Source organism: Numida meleagris, chromosome 14 (assembly GCF_002078875.1).
Source record: "Numida meleagris isolate 19003 breed g44 Domestic line chromosome 14, NumMel1.0, whole genome shotgun sequence".
Taxonomy (NCBI): Eukaryota; Metazoa; Chordata; class Aves; order Galliformes; family Numididae; genus Numida; species Numida meleagris.
The window spans coordinates 4,424,877-4,438,722 of NC_034422.1; the positions used below are offsets into that span (position 1 = coordinate 4,424,877).

At 39.8% G+C, this 13,846-nt stretch overlaps 1 long non-coding RNA gene across 2 annotated transcripts in view; it reads left to right on the forward strand.

Annotated features, from left to right (window-relative positions):
• The window catches only part of LOC110406366, a 283,084-nt gene that overhangs the window by 189,693 nt on the left and 79,545 nt on the right, over positions 1-13,846 (forward strand). For both annotated transcript variants that reach the window (XR_002443444.1, XR_002443445.1), the window contains one exon: positions 3,525-3,662. This is a non-coding gene — a long non-coding RNA (uncharacterized LOC110406366). The remainder of the gene's footprint in view (positions 1-3,524; positions 3,663-13,846) is intronic.

The window sequence follows — 13,846 nt, forward strand, 5'->3', positions numbered from 1 at the left end:
AAATGGCTTTTTAATTTTTAGAAAACACATCTAATTGAAATGCAAAAGAAATGGTAGAGGCACTACTTTCAAGAGACATTTTTCAGAGACTTTTACAAGTGGAATCGATCACTTATCATTATCCAAGTGGCAGAATTTCAAGACAGTGTGAAACAGACTGACCTAATAGCAGGTAGAAACTCTCATCTTCCACACACTTCCCCACTTACAAAAGTTTTCTGTAGCAAAGGGAAAAAATACCTTGAGTTAAGCCACTGGTATTTTTATATTTTCTGCACACCAGCAAAATCAATAGTTCTGATTCTTGCCAAAAGCTCACAGCACAATTTTCTAAGATCACCTGCATTTCAATAGGATGCCAGAGATTAATTACAAGTATGAAGATTCTGATTCAGAGCTTCCTTCTACGCTTGCAGTTAAACATGCAATGCCATCTCCTTATTTGAACTCCCCAAGAAATCCAAGCTGTGGGTGAGTTAGCTCTGCATTGTATGTACTGATAAACAGATTTTTCACATACACTTCAGCAAAAAGTTCTAGATATAACAGTTGCTCCTCATTTCATTTCGCCACTGATACAGGTGGAAGTGTGCTGTCAATCCAGGGATGAAATGTGCTGGGAATACCGTTTCTATGATAGGGCATTAAAACCTTCATGAAGTCCCAGTGTCAGCACTTCAGGCACTGAGGCTGAGCACCACAGGTGTGCGAACTGTGGATTGACAGAAGTGAGTTCAGCTTTTAAGCTTGCTGAGATCCTGGTTCCTCTGCTGACTGTTGTCTGGATGTGGGTTTTAGTGGTCAAGTGCATATCTGCTAGAAGTCCAATTAATCTAAACTGCTGCTTGTCAGAGGCTGCCAGGTAGGAAACTGATGGCATTGATGTATTTTGAAGGTGTTTTTGGACCTAGCTCATCCCTGCCCTACACTGTGGTCATGCAACAGCAGTCTCCAAGGAAAAGTAATGCCATTCCCAGGAAGCGTCATTTTCAGAAAGCAGCACAGAGGACTTCAGGCCCAACAAAGTACTTATAAGTACTTTCAGAATGTCAGCAGTGTTCATTTTCTTTACACATCTGCGGAATTACACAAGGGATGAATTTGGCCCAGAAGTAAGAACCAAATTCTAGTGACCTGCAAGCAGTTCAAGACCAAAAATAACCTATTTGCTTGAGGCAGTCAGTGACCTATTGGAGGATAAAAGTATTTGTCTTCTTCTTTGGGCAGTACTTCAGATCTTGTGAGTCCCTTTTGACTCTGTTTTGAATGTTAGTTCCCAGTGGAGAAGTATATTCCCATTTAGCATAGCAAAGTAAGCACTCGTTTGTGTGTTTATGACCTGATAACACTAACCTATTCTACGTATTTGTTCCACTGACCTCTGTATCCCTTAAGTGACACTCACTGCTTTTCTGCAAGTGACAATCAATGAGACAGCCACCTAGTGGAAATGTGTTAGTGCCAAATGGGTATGATATAAAGCTGAACATGCCAACAGCTCTTCAGACTCTATATCAGAATTTCATTGCATAGCCATTAGTGCCTTTGTACAGTGCTCTGTGCTAACAATCGATATTTCATTAGTGCAGCAGTATTCCCTACCTTTATGCATTTTTTCATGTTTTGCTGCATTTAATGTATGTGTGCATCTGGTTGTCTAGAGACAGGTAATGGTTGGTTATTTGAAAGTAACCACTTACTAAATTTCTAATAAAGCATATAGTTTAAGGGGAAAGGTTGGCAAACTCAGATGGAAGATTAAATGGGTAAGACTCCCAGAGGTTCCTTTAGCTGGAGAAATTGATTTATAGCATGCAGAAAAAGCTTTCTTTTGGAAATTGAGTGAGCAGGTGGCTGCAATTTATATAAATTAAACCTTGGGCTTGTTCCTCTGACTTGAGGGTTTTTTCTTCTGTTTTTAACAAAGTTGCCGGTGCATAAACAGCATTTGCTCCAGTTTCTAAATGTTGGTTCCTTACAGTTGTTTTTAATCATTGAGCTTTTTGGAATCAATTGTAGAATTAATCTAATTGCAGGCTTAGTATTTACTCCTCATTCTATGGAGCACAATGCAAGAGGAGAGTTGTGGCCAGGGAGAAAAATCACCACTTTGCATTCTTATCTCGTGTCACTTTCCTCTCTGATCTATCATTACAATCAAAATTCTTTATCCTGAAAATTGCGACATGAAATTTTAAAGCTTAAAATAGCACATCTGTAAGGCAGAGATTAGATTATGCAAAGTGTTAATGCAGCATTAACTGAAGAGTCCCAATTAAATAATTACAAATAGTTACAAGTCTATCCTTTTCATTTCCAGAGCATCATAGTTTAAAAGTTAAAAAGTTTTTCTTTCTCTGACAATGTTCGTGTCAGTTAAGGAGGACTGAGACATAAACTTTCAGTTACGAGATAACAAGCGTAGAAAAAATGGTAGATCTCCCTGAGACATAGTCAGTGATTTAGACTTATTTTTAGAGATTGTAATAGATGCACACAGTGCTAGGACAGTGTTAGCATTAGTATCAGATTATATGACTCTTAAAATCATCTTCTGTTGTCATAAGTAGTGAGTTGTGACTTTCTCCTGTAGTTCTCCCTGCTTTCATCTGGGTGTAGCCCTGGATACATCAGCCGTTCTGATGCCCTAAGGGTATATGAGGAGGTAGTAGCTGGATGCCTTTGAAAAGGCACAGTCCTCATGTAATCTCCTAGATACTAATGATGCTTCATGTTGATTCCTATTCCATCTTGCAGTGTCGTGTGTACTCTGCCTGCACCATCTTCTGTATTCAGACCAGACCTTATGCAGAGAAGCAATGATACTTCTGAAATTAGGGTCCTCCTCCTGCCACCTGCACAGCACTTCTCATTGCAGTGTAGACACAGCCAGTCAATGGCAACATGCCCTTAGTAAGGGCGCAGTGCCTGCTGCCGCTGTTGCTGGAGGGAGGCTCCAGGGAGCGCTCGACTTCAAGTGTCAGTCATTTCCTGTGCTCTCCTTTTGTTTTTACTTCTCCAAGTGCTACATTCACCCTTAGCATGCAATAAGGAAAACTATTAGATCCTTGCCTAGTCTCTGGTGTAGTTAATGTCTCTCAGTGGTATGCTCTCCCTACTTTGAAGTAAAAATAATTTCCTTTCTACACCAGCCAGTTATGTCCTGAGTAGACAGAATTAATTATTTTGCTAATCTCACTAAGCATTAGGTTAACATTCACTGCATGAGATCACTTCCCAATTATTTAGCTAGCAACATCAGCAGCAGAACACCAACTTGCCTGGGGAATGGGAGGCAACCAACCATGGCGAAGCCATTTGAACCTAGACATCGTGTACGTGCGCAGCTCCCCGAAGACAGAAATGTAATGACACAGATTACTGAAATGATAGCTGTTGCACAAGCAGGCCTTTTATTTTTTCTAGTAGTGGAAGACACTAGCTCACTTGATAAACTTGTTACAACCCACTGCATTCCATCAGAAATTCTAGCCAGCTGTAATAGCATATTTTCTTTTCTGCAGAGCCAGGAGAATAAAAAATACACAACAGAATGGGCTGTAATCTCTTTCTCCCCCTTGGACATCTGAAGTTATGCTTGAATAATCTTTTTACTGTAGTGTGACAAGTTCACTCTGATTCATACCTTGTCATGACTTAAGGTAAGATGCTAATTATTTACCTAAGCTCTTCTATGTGCCATAATAATGTACTTAGCAATTTATTATCCTTCCTTTCTAAAATACCTTCTTCCTGAGGCAAGTCTTTTAAGTGATATGTAAAAATGTGGTTAATCATAAGAGGCATTGTCACAACCATACTACAGCAGAGACGAAAGGGAAGCAACCTGATACCAAAATGAAGGTAGGCATGACTCAAAAATGAAATTTCCACTAAGCATTAGGAAATGGGGGTATAATTCCAGATTGTCTGACCAAAGCAATAGGATAAGAGCATTTGAACTCTTTTAAAGTAATCAAACAAGCTGCTGAAACATTAGCCTGCTGATAAGACCTCTTGCTTAATTTTTGAAGTGAAAACTATTTATAAAATGACCGTATTCTTAGAGGCATGGGTATAGAAGAACAGATGTTCTGCATGAGAAAATCTCACTTTTTTGTGTTTTATTTGTTTCACCTCAGAGCCCCTGATGGATATCTTTGCGAAGGCTTTGTTTCCAATATTCTAATCAGAGCACACAAAATTAAGCTTTAGGACTGGCCTCCCAGGATTCTTGGACTGATCAGCACAGCTTCTGGGAAGCCAAGGATACCAGTGGGGTCTTCTCTATTCACTTCACTGCAGGCTGATCTGTAAGCAAACATGGGTGAGCATGCATCTGGGCATGTTTCTGAACGAACGCTCCAGTTGCTATTGCTCTAAAACATCCTGAGAGGACCCTCCATACTGATACATACACTTATCCTATCTTACTGTTAAATTTCCACCCAAACCAGGAAATAAGACCGAACAATACCATTAAACTGATAGCAGATGGCTTCTGGGTGTGAAGTGGGTACACAGGGCAGTGTGCTGAATGCTAAGCAAGGGAACCTCCCCAAGCGTGGATCTCTTTACACATGGTGTGATAGCCTGTTGTGTGTCAGAAGGATGTGGACAAGTAAAATGACTGTGGAGGTCCAATTATGCAAATAGGGCCTGAGCAACTAGATGAAGTATAGGATCCTTCCCAGAGAACAAGAGAAAAACAGAAAAGATTATTAGTGTTATGATTTTGAGCTCCATGGGTTGTTTTTTGTTACATTAAATCATCCGATGCCTGAAAATTCCCTCAGTGTACTCATTTACAGGTTTGCCAAGGACTGATAAACTGAATATTTCAGCCTTTGAAAAGCAATGCCATACTTACCAGTGATCTAGAATTAAAGTATTAAATTGTCTGTTATTTTTCCCCCTAATTTATTTATTTTTCCAAATAGAAAATATTTATCAGATCCTCTTATTAGGAATTTTCTCTTTCTTTTCAAAGTCCACATTCCTCAGGGGACTGGTGACCCCTTTCCCTCCTTCTGAAAAATGGATCTCTGAAGACAAGACATCTCATCCCTTAACACATCACTCCCCTGGACGAGGAGCAGGCATGACAAGATGAGAAATCTTAGGCCTGTCACTTGTCCCTCCTGCAGACCAGTGTGTGCTCATCAACCAGTTAACCTACAACTGGTCTTTATTTCTGATGGCAGCATTATCTAAGAGCATGTGACTCGGGAGACCTGGGTTCTATTTCCGAATCTGGTACTAAGCCGCCGTGTGACACAGGCCTTGTCACTTCACTTCTCTGTCTGGTTTTGCCTTAACCCTTTTTGACCATTTTGAAATGAGCTGTAGAGGGGTCAGGGGAGAATAGGGTTGTTTGGGATTTTTACTGTCACGGTAACAGTCATAGCATGTGAAAATAAAGCATGGAAGATGGATATACAGAAAAACAGGATACACAGTGGCCTTCAGAAGGATGGAACAGATGCAGTAAAAGACAGTGCAGTGGCTGTGGGTGTTATCATTAAACGAACCCAGGGTTACTTTGCAATTTTACTTTAATTATTTTTCACATCAGTGAAATAACTGGCATCTATTTCACTAAGCCATAGGGGATGGATCGTTCTTCCTATCCCTCTCTTGAAGGGACAAGGCAAATTCTCATCATGTGCTTTCTATATAGAACTTTTACAAAATAGCAAAATATGATTGAGAGCTGTGAACCAGCTGACCTCTGTAATATAGTTTTTTTGCCTGACCTTTCTCTTTTAAAAAAAGAAAAAACAATTCAGTTGTGCCTAAACATCTCAAGCTTGAAGTCCAGCATTAGATTGTCATAATCTTTATTTAGTACAGTGTTGTGTTATTTGTTTAAGGCTGACGCTTCTTGACAGTATTAGGTTACATCTTAGGGAGATACTGTGAGTTGTGTTTGAAGCAGCATCTTGGATTTACTGCAGCTGCTGTAAATATCAGCTAAGCAACCTTCATAAATTATGCTAAAGGCATTTCTGAGTTATATAAGAATTATTCGGGTACATAGATGGATTTCTGTTGCCAGACACTTTTAGACTATATACAGGTAGTGGATGTATAGCATTTAATTTTTTTTATTTAAAGGTTGTTCCAGATTACAGTAGTAACAACGCACTTACATTGCATTCTACATAGTATACATGCAAAATTGACCTTGCCATTAGTAATAATTATAGTTACAGCTTCCATATAGTCCAGCGCAATTTGTACATGTATAAGAAATGGGGGAGGTTTGTAGCTCAGGTTTTGTGCAGATGGAGAGAGGAGTTAGTCAAATATTCAGACGTTCATTATGAAAATGCTTTACTCTGAGCACTGTGCACGGTCCGCACAAGGCAGCTACAAGCTCATTCCTGCAACCAGTAAACACTGATGCATGTGAACTCAAGAGGACTGTCCTCACCAGTGAAGCCACGAGAGAAACCCTTTCTGTGCAGAAACGACTCAGGCAAACTTCCCTTTGGTTTTGAGTTATGCAAGTTGTCTTCACAGGATGATGCCAAAAGGATTTAGGCAACCTATTTAGATCAAGCAGGAGTTAGCTACAGCCCAGGCTTGAGCCCAGTGGTCATTTTCTACGGACAATCTCAGTTCCATCATTGTGGGGTTGGAGTGAGCAGCTATGGTTTTGTCTGCCATCTCTTTGCATTTCACAGCACTCAGCTGCAGTCCTTTACAGCTACAAGCACTCGCTTACACACACACAAGCTGTGCACTTTGTTCCTCTCTTGCACTGATTGTACTTTTGCTCGTTCACTCACAGTGACTCATTTCTGATGAGGGGAGTGACAAGTCTAGGATCAGCTTTGCAGCCATAGACATAACTGATCAACTGGCAACATGAGGCCTCAAAATAAATCCCAAATATGCTACTCCAGGGGACTAAGGCAGTTTTATATGGCTTCCCTAAGCTTTGCAGTTGCAGTTCTTCAGCATAGGACTGGGAAAGATTCCTAGTGGAACAAATTGTCCAGATCTGTGTGTCACATAAAATGTAATTCAGGCAATTAATTGAATACACTTTGGGCCACCTGGGCATGTGCAGAGAAACCATTTACAAGACCAAAGACAACCAGTAATGGCAGACATTGTAGGAACACTGTGATATGTAAGTCTTGGAGTAATTAATGCTGCCCAGCCCTCCACTAAAAGAAAGAGCAGAAAATGAATAAGAGGTTGGAGCAAGAATAGACTTGCCAGTGACACAGTAAAGACAGTAGCTTAAAGAGGCAACTGCTGGTCGGTTGGCCAGTGGAAGTAACAATGCCATAAATCACTGGGCTATAGGAATTCAGCTCTAGGCATTCTTCACAGCTTAGGCATTCATGTCACTATTTACTTTCACTCACAGAAAAGCTCTAGCTAGCTGTAGCAAATGCATCAGGAACGCATATTTAAATACTCTCTCCTTTAAATACTGTGCATCTTTAGGTCATGCCCTACTCTGAGTATTTATCCCATCCCTTTCCCCTTGCAGTTCTGGGAATTCTGAATATAGGGCTGTGTCTCTTCTGCTTCTCCTCTACCCTGAAAAGTAGGGCCACATCTCAATACTTCCCTCCTTCCTTGATACAATTTTGTGATGGAGATGCATGGATGTTTGGGTTACCAGACCTTCACATCATTCAATTGTGTTATTTTAATCTAAGTTCGTCTCTGTGGCCACTCTGACCTGCACATGCCTGGCTCTGCCAAAGTAAATAAATGAGATGTGTGGATTAGTTTCATGATGCACTTCATACCTGCCCCTGCACTGAGGGAGCCCAGCGAATCTCAACACACTATAGGGATGAGAATTCAGTAATGAGCAAGAGAGACACAAAATGGAAACTTTCGAGTCATTCTAAAGCAACAACTGTGTCTTTGCTATCTGGTCTACAGTAACATCTAGCTCCTCCAGCCAAGGCTGAATGTGTGGTGTGAAAACATGTCTGTATACACAAGATCTTGCAGCACAAGATGTCAAGTGGCATGAAAAAAAATGTGAGGAGAGTAAGGCAGTCAATTATATTTATAAAGAGCCTGTTTCCAGACCCATTATGGAATCTTTCTATTAAAATGAACACTAGCTTTGGACTAAGGCCAGGTATATTTGCAGTGGCAGTGAATCTATTATTATATCTTTCTGTCTGTGAAAGCAAGCTGTAGTATAGGGAGAATTCTTACGGTGCATAATGTACTAAGCTATCACCTGCTCTTGGCAAAAAACCTGTAATGTAGTTTTCCTATAATAAAAACAATAATAATTCTTCAGTCATAGCTTTATGATTAAACAACATCGAGGCAAAGATTTTTTTTTCTTGCCTTAATTTGCATAATTCCCAGGCTGCAATGCAGAAAAACCTTTTGAGATATTAACTAGATTATAAAAATGTCATGTCAGATTTGAAAACTGCCAGTAACGTGAGTTTTAATTATGAATACATTTTTTTAAAAGAGAGAAACTGCTTTTCCTGTGGCAATAAGATTTTGCATTATGCACAAATACTAAAGCTTAGAAATGTTCAAAGGCTGAAAAGAAAAGTGAGATAAGAGAATGGATTATTCTAGAAAATAGGTGAAAATAAAACTGATAAAACATTACTATTCAAATGATATATTTATGGGAGATATTACAACATAATTAACGTTGTTGGAACATAGAGGGAAGCAAGGTTATAAACCATTCAGGCCTATATGCCAGATTTATTTCAAGAAATGAATCCTACTGCTTGTAGCAACATAGTAGAACCCCAATCCCGACAACAGTGTGCAGGAAAAGCGTGGGAGCTTACACTATAAAGCATACATGCACAGCTCAGCAGTGAAGAGAAAATTTACACTTGGCAGGAGGAGATTACCTGAGTGCCATGAAGCATCCTCTGGTTTCACTGGGGTTGCTCACATGCTTCCATTCATCCATCAGCTATAATGTGTGTACCTGGCTGTGTCCTGAACATCTGGCTGCCTTCACAGATAACAGATATCCGTGGTTTCCCCAAATATTTAGCTACTGAGTAGATCCATGGGCTCCTCTTCCTCATAAATGCACCCAGAGCCAAAGCCAAATTAATGTGGGCAAGATAACCAAAAGAAAAAGGCAGTATAATATTCAGCAGCCAAAGGGAGGCATTGAGATTCAAACTATGTTTCCACATGGAGAGGGAGCCCACAAACTATTTAGTATGGGTAACCACACATCAAATTCAATCTGGAAGCAGTTTAGCTTCATTTGCCCTAACTTGGCAGCCCACTGCCAGCACTGCACAGGCACAGCTTGATGCCAGCCAACCCCTGTGCTGCAATTCAGCTCGTGGTCTTGCTGGCTTTGCTCAGTGCTAGCCTAGTGCTGATTGCATCATGTCCCATTGTACAATGCAGCAATACCACAGGGGACACCTACAAGCACATACCTGCCAGCAAATATGTTTCAGTGAAGCTTTTGCTAATTGATGCATCTTCACTGCCACTGCTTTCTTATGTTGCTAAATAAAGCATCTCCCGTGCTGCAGCTACCATTGTCACTGCAGTGTAGGCAAAGCCCTGGTGAACGTGCGAGGAGTTTGGGGAAGATCGCTTAACTCAGAGCAGCACCATCGATATCACTAATAACCAGGGTGGAACCCGTCTGCATCTAAATCAGATAAACCATTATTCTCTTCAGAGACAAAAAAAGGTTTGCAGTTGTTGAGATATCTGATTAATTTAAAGCCCCTAAATAAATAAAATAATTATTGCCATCTATTCTCTGGACAAAGATTTTCCAACACAGGAGACTAAAGCATCAGCAGCCCCCCATTTACATAGGAGCTGGCATATCTGCTAAAGTGGTATTTCATGTTTAAACAGACTTGAATTTACCAGATCTAATGGATTACAATATTTCAAAAAGAGACTTAATCTATTTCATTACATTTTATATTACTTTGTTTAATAAATCATTGTCCACTAGAAGCTCGGTCTAAGATGAATTTAACAGACTTTATAAATAATGGGTCAATATCAACTTTGTCATAAATTCATTTTTACTTTGGATGCAGGCCCTGTGAGTACTTTTGTATTGCTTTCTTGCAAATGATCCATAATTCATAATTAACTTTGACTTAAAAATGTGACAATGAATTTTCTTTTGTCAAGCGTGGGCTTTTCCCTTTAATTTTTCAGTAAAGAAGAATGAATTCTTCTTTAATTAAAGGTTTTGATAATGCTAATTTCAATTTACTTTTCTGTGTTACATGGCATGGTTTGAAATCCCTCTAGCAACAATAACAGGATTGAAAATACAGACTGGCAAAAACAATACATGGAGGAACAAGCTTAGTGGTTGTCAGCAGTTCAGGGAACTACGGAGGGGATTCTTGTTCTTTAATGCAGCCAAAAATATTCACTTTAGTTCTCTTTATTACCCAAAACCACGGCTTTTGCAGATATTAAGAGCAAACTTAAATGTGCAAATTGTCTTTAGAGCAAACACAAACTGTGTTAGCAAGGAGAGGAGATTGAGGCAAGAGGTTTGTAGTGCAGTTAAGACCACTGACTGGAAAAATCCCACGCATATGTGAGACCTGAGGGTGCCTCTTCCCAAGAATGACAAGAAATAAGGCATGATTTGTTTGGAACAATCATGAAATTTCAGTGTGAGGGTTGAGAATGTCTCAGGGCTTCAGTGGGAACAACTGCAAACTAGGCTACGAATTGGTGGTGGGTTCAATGTAGGAAGCAAGTCCTAACAGCAATGTATGGGTATTTATTTTTGCTTCAGAAATGTAACTTGATATCTGCTGGCTTTTGTATTGTTTTCTTTTCTGGAGTAAATGATTTACAACATCCAGTCTAGAAGATAGGGCTGTGATCCTGCTGCTTATGAACAACTCCCTCTGTGGTAAGTGTCACTGGCAAGAGTAGAACTGTTGAATCCAAGTCTCCGTGCTTCTGTTTGCCCTTAGTTTCAGTGATCACAGTGCCTTCTTCCAGCTTGTTCAGCCCCTACAAAGGCAGCTTTGAACCAACCCACTTGTGACTATTTCTCATTGTCCTGGGCATGGAAAAGCCTTTGGCAGTGAAGTTCATCATCACACCAAAGATGGGATGACAATAGCATCTAAAGAGAACCCCTATTAAATTCTCTCATTTCTTTCTGTTTTTGTTTTTTTTTAAAGCAAAAATATATCTGTTTTCCTCTCTGTATGTACTCTGTCGGAACTGAGAGTATGGTGAGTTTGCCTTACCTTGTTATCTTATTTGGCTACACTTATCAGATCACAACCTGGAAAAAATTCTCTGTGGAAGTCATTTTAAGGGGTGATGGATGAGTTGCAGTGGAAGAAGTACGTAGCTTTGGGAGGGATGGATCTGTTGTGTGCTGTCTTGGCCTGGGCACTGGTGTGTTTCAAGTCTTTTTCACAGCCTTCCCCTACCCGATCACTAATGCCATTTGGAAAGATCTCCCTTTTCTTTGCCATTAATCATCTCTGGCACATCACTGGCACATTTTTTTTCTTGTGTTCAAGGTCAGCCTTGTCCCGTGACAGTAAAGCACACACTGTGTCTTTCATTTGTAGATCTGAAAAATGTATAAAAACAGTACAACTTTGATTTCTTAATCTGTTTTATGCAAGAAATATTGCAGTGTTGCAGCTTAACATGCTGCTTGATGAATGCATTGCAGGCACATCAGCATTCACATTTTTTCCCCAAATTTTTTCCAGTAGGCAAATGAGGAATGATTTGACTGAGGTCAAATTGAACATTGTCAGTTAGACCTCAGGCCCTCTGTAAGAGCATGGTGTACTTGCTGGGACGTTGGTGAATTCTGCAAAAGCTTTCAGATCCTAATTGGTTCTCTCTGTTTGAACTAGGTATGGAAACGCATAGCACTTACAGTTATTGCTCCTTTGCTCAGGGCTTTTATTATCTAGTGGCTAGAGTTGCTTTTAATCCCTGGTGAGAATTTGAAAATTAGCCCGCAAATGCGGGATTTTAATACCTTACGCAGCTGCAGGTTACCAGAATGTCTTAGCCTGGCCATGTGTCAATCCAGTCTTTGATGCTGTATTTCTATTTTAATAAAACTTCATGAAAAACATTGTCTTTATAAGCAAACAGGTAAATACAGAACCAGATCTAAGATAGGCAAAGTGAGTGTCAGCTTAGTAGGAAGTGAAGGATGAAGAAAGAAATGTAAATATAACAAAAAAAAATGCAGTTTGCTTGTTTGCAAGCCAAATTCATTTCTTTTTAGAGTTTGTGAGAGAGAAGAATTTAATTTTCTTAGTGATTTCGTGGAGAGTTTGGAAGTAAGCAGGGTCAGGGGCCAAGAATCAGCATTTATTCCCTGAAGACTAAGCAAACATTAGGACTGGATAAATAAGCAGAAAAATTGGGTTGCATTGTTTTACTTAAAGTCCTATGATCAGGCTAAATTGCATTCCTAGGTTAAGAATGACAGCCAGGTCTATGCCCATTAGGAGTTGCAGTTAAGTTCGAGTTTAATTGGCCGCATTTTGTTTGAGGTTCCTGTTGCCCATGCATAGCTGGCCCCTTACAGCAGGATTTCTCATAGACCATTTTTTATACAGATGGGTAAGCCATTCCAGTTTTTGATCACAACCCTCCAGTTAGTGGAGGGTGTTTTCAGAAACAGGCATTTCCAAATTCCCCAGGGAGATTCAGGGAATGTGCTTCTCATTGCAGAGGCCTTTGAACAGAGCTTCCAAACGGAATTCCTAAACCTTTTTCAATTTCAGAAAAATGTTTAATTCAGATTCTTGGACAAAACCTCAGAGGCCTTGTTTTGTATACCTGTCACATTTCAAACTCACTTTGAGTGTCATATTTAAACAGGAGTTTCATGTAGATTTGGGCCTGCTGCCATTCTCCGTGCAGAATTCACATCAGTTTGAGAGGGAAGCCTGGTAGAAAGCTACCAGACAAAGTCTCCATAGTATTCATAAGTGATAGAAAAGCTTTTCTTGCCTTTTGCAAAAGTCGGAAAAAAATCTAGAGATAAAAAGTGAAAATATTCTGCATAATGGCATAAACCATTGATTTTGCCAACTTTTGAGCAGCTGTAATGGTGTGAAACGTTTTATTGACTAGTGCTATAAGCTTCTTATGAGAACTTTGCCGTTTAATAACTTCCAAGATAGCAAAGTAGAGGGAAGGCAGGGAAGAGATGTGATAGGCCAACAAGAGTGTTGACCCTTGCTAAGATAATTCCAATGCAGTGAAGGTTTACATCCTTCCTCTTTCATAAAAATAAATCAAAATCTACTGAAGAAGTTAAGGAGTGCTTCCAGATTTAATTATTCTTCAGCTGAATAAGGAGAGAACAAGTGGTTCAATTCATCGCATTTTTTTGCATACACGGGGCTCCTCATGCATTGTTTATCATTAACCTTACTTACTTGGCTCATGGTATCAAGAAAATCAAAACGAATTAAAAAAAAAAGCAAAAACGAAGCAACAACAACAAAAAGATATGAAGTCTGGCTGGCAAGTTGCTGGAGGGAGCTAGCAGTTGTAGCTGTGCTATTCCTCGCTTGTTTTTTTGTGTCCCCATTCTGCAACCGTCTGTTGTTTTTACTGTTTCAAGCTAACTCCTGCTCTCCCTGGATTCCACTGTCTTTAATGGAAGCAATAATAAGCCTTGAGATATTTGTACCATAACAGCCTTTGTTCACAAGTGCCTCTTATATCTTGAGAGAACAATCCTGGAAGGGAAAATCTGTTGTGTTTCTAAAGCACAGGAACGGGTACTTTAGACAAGTTGCTGCCCTCAGCTGCCATTTGAAAAACTGGGATATTAACAACACTTTTTTCTCCAGCCCTTGTA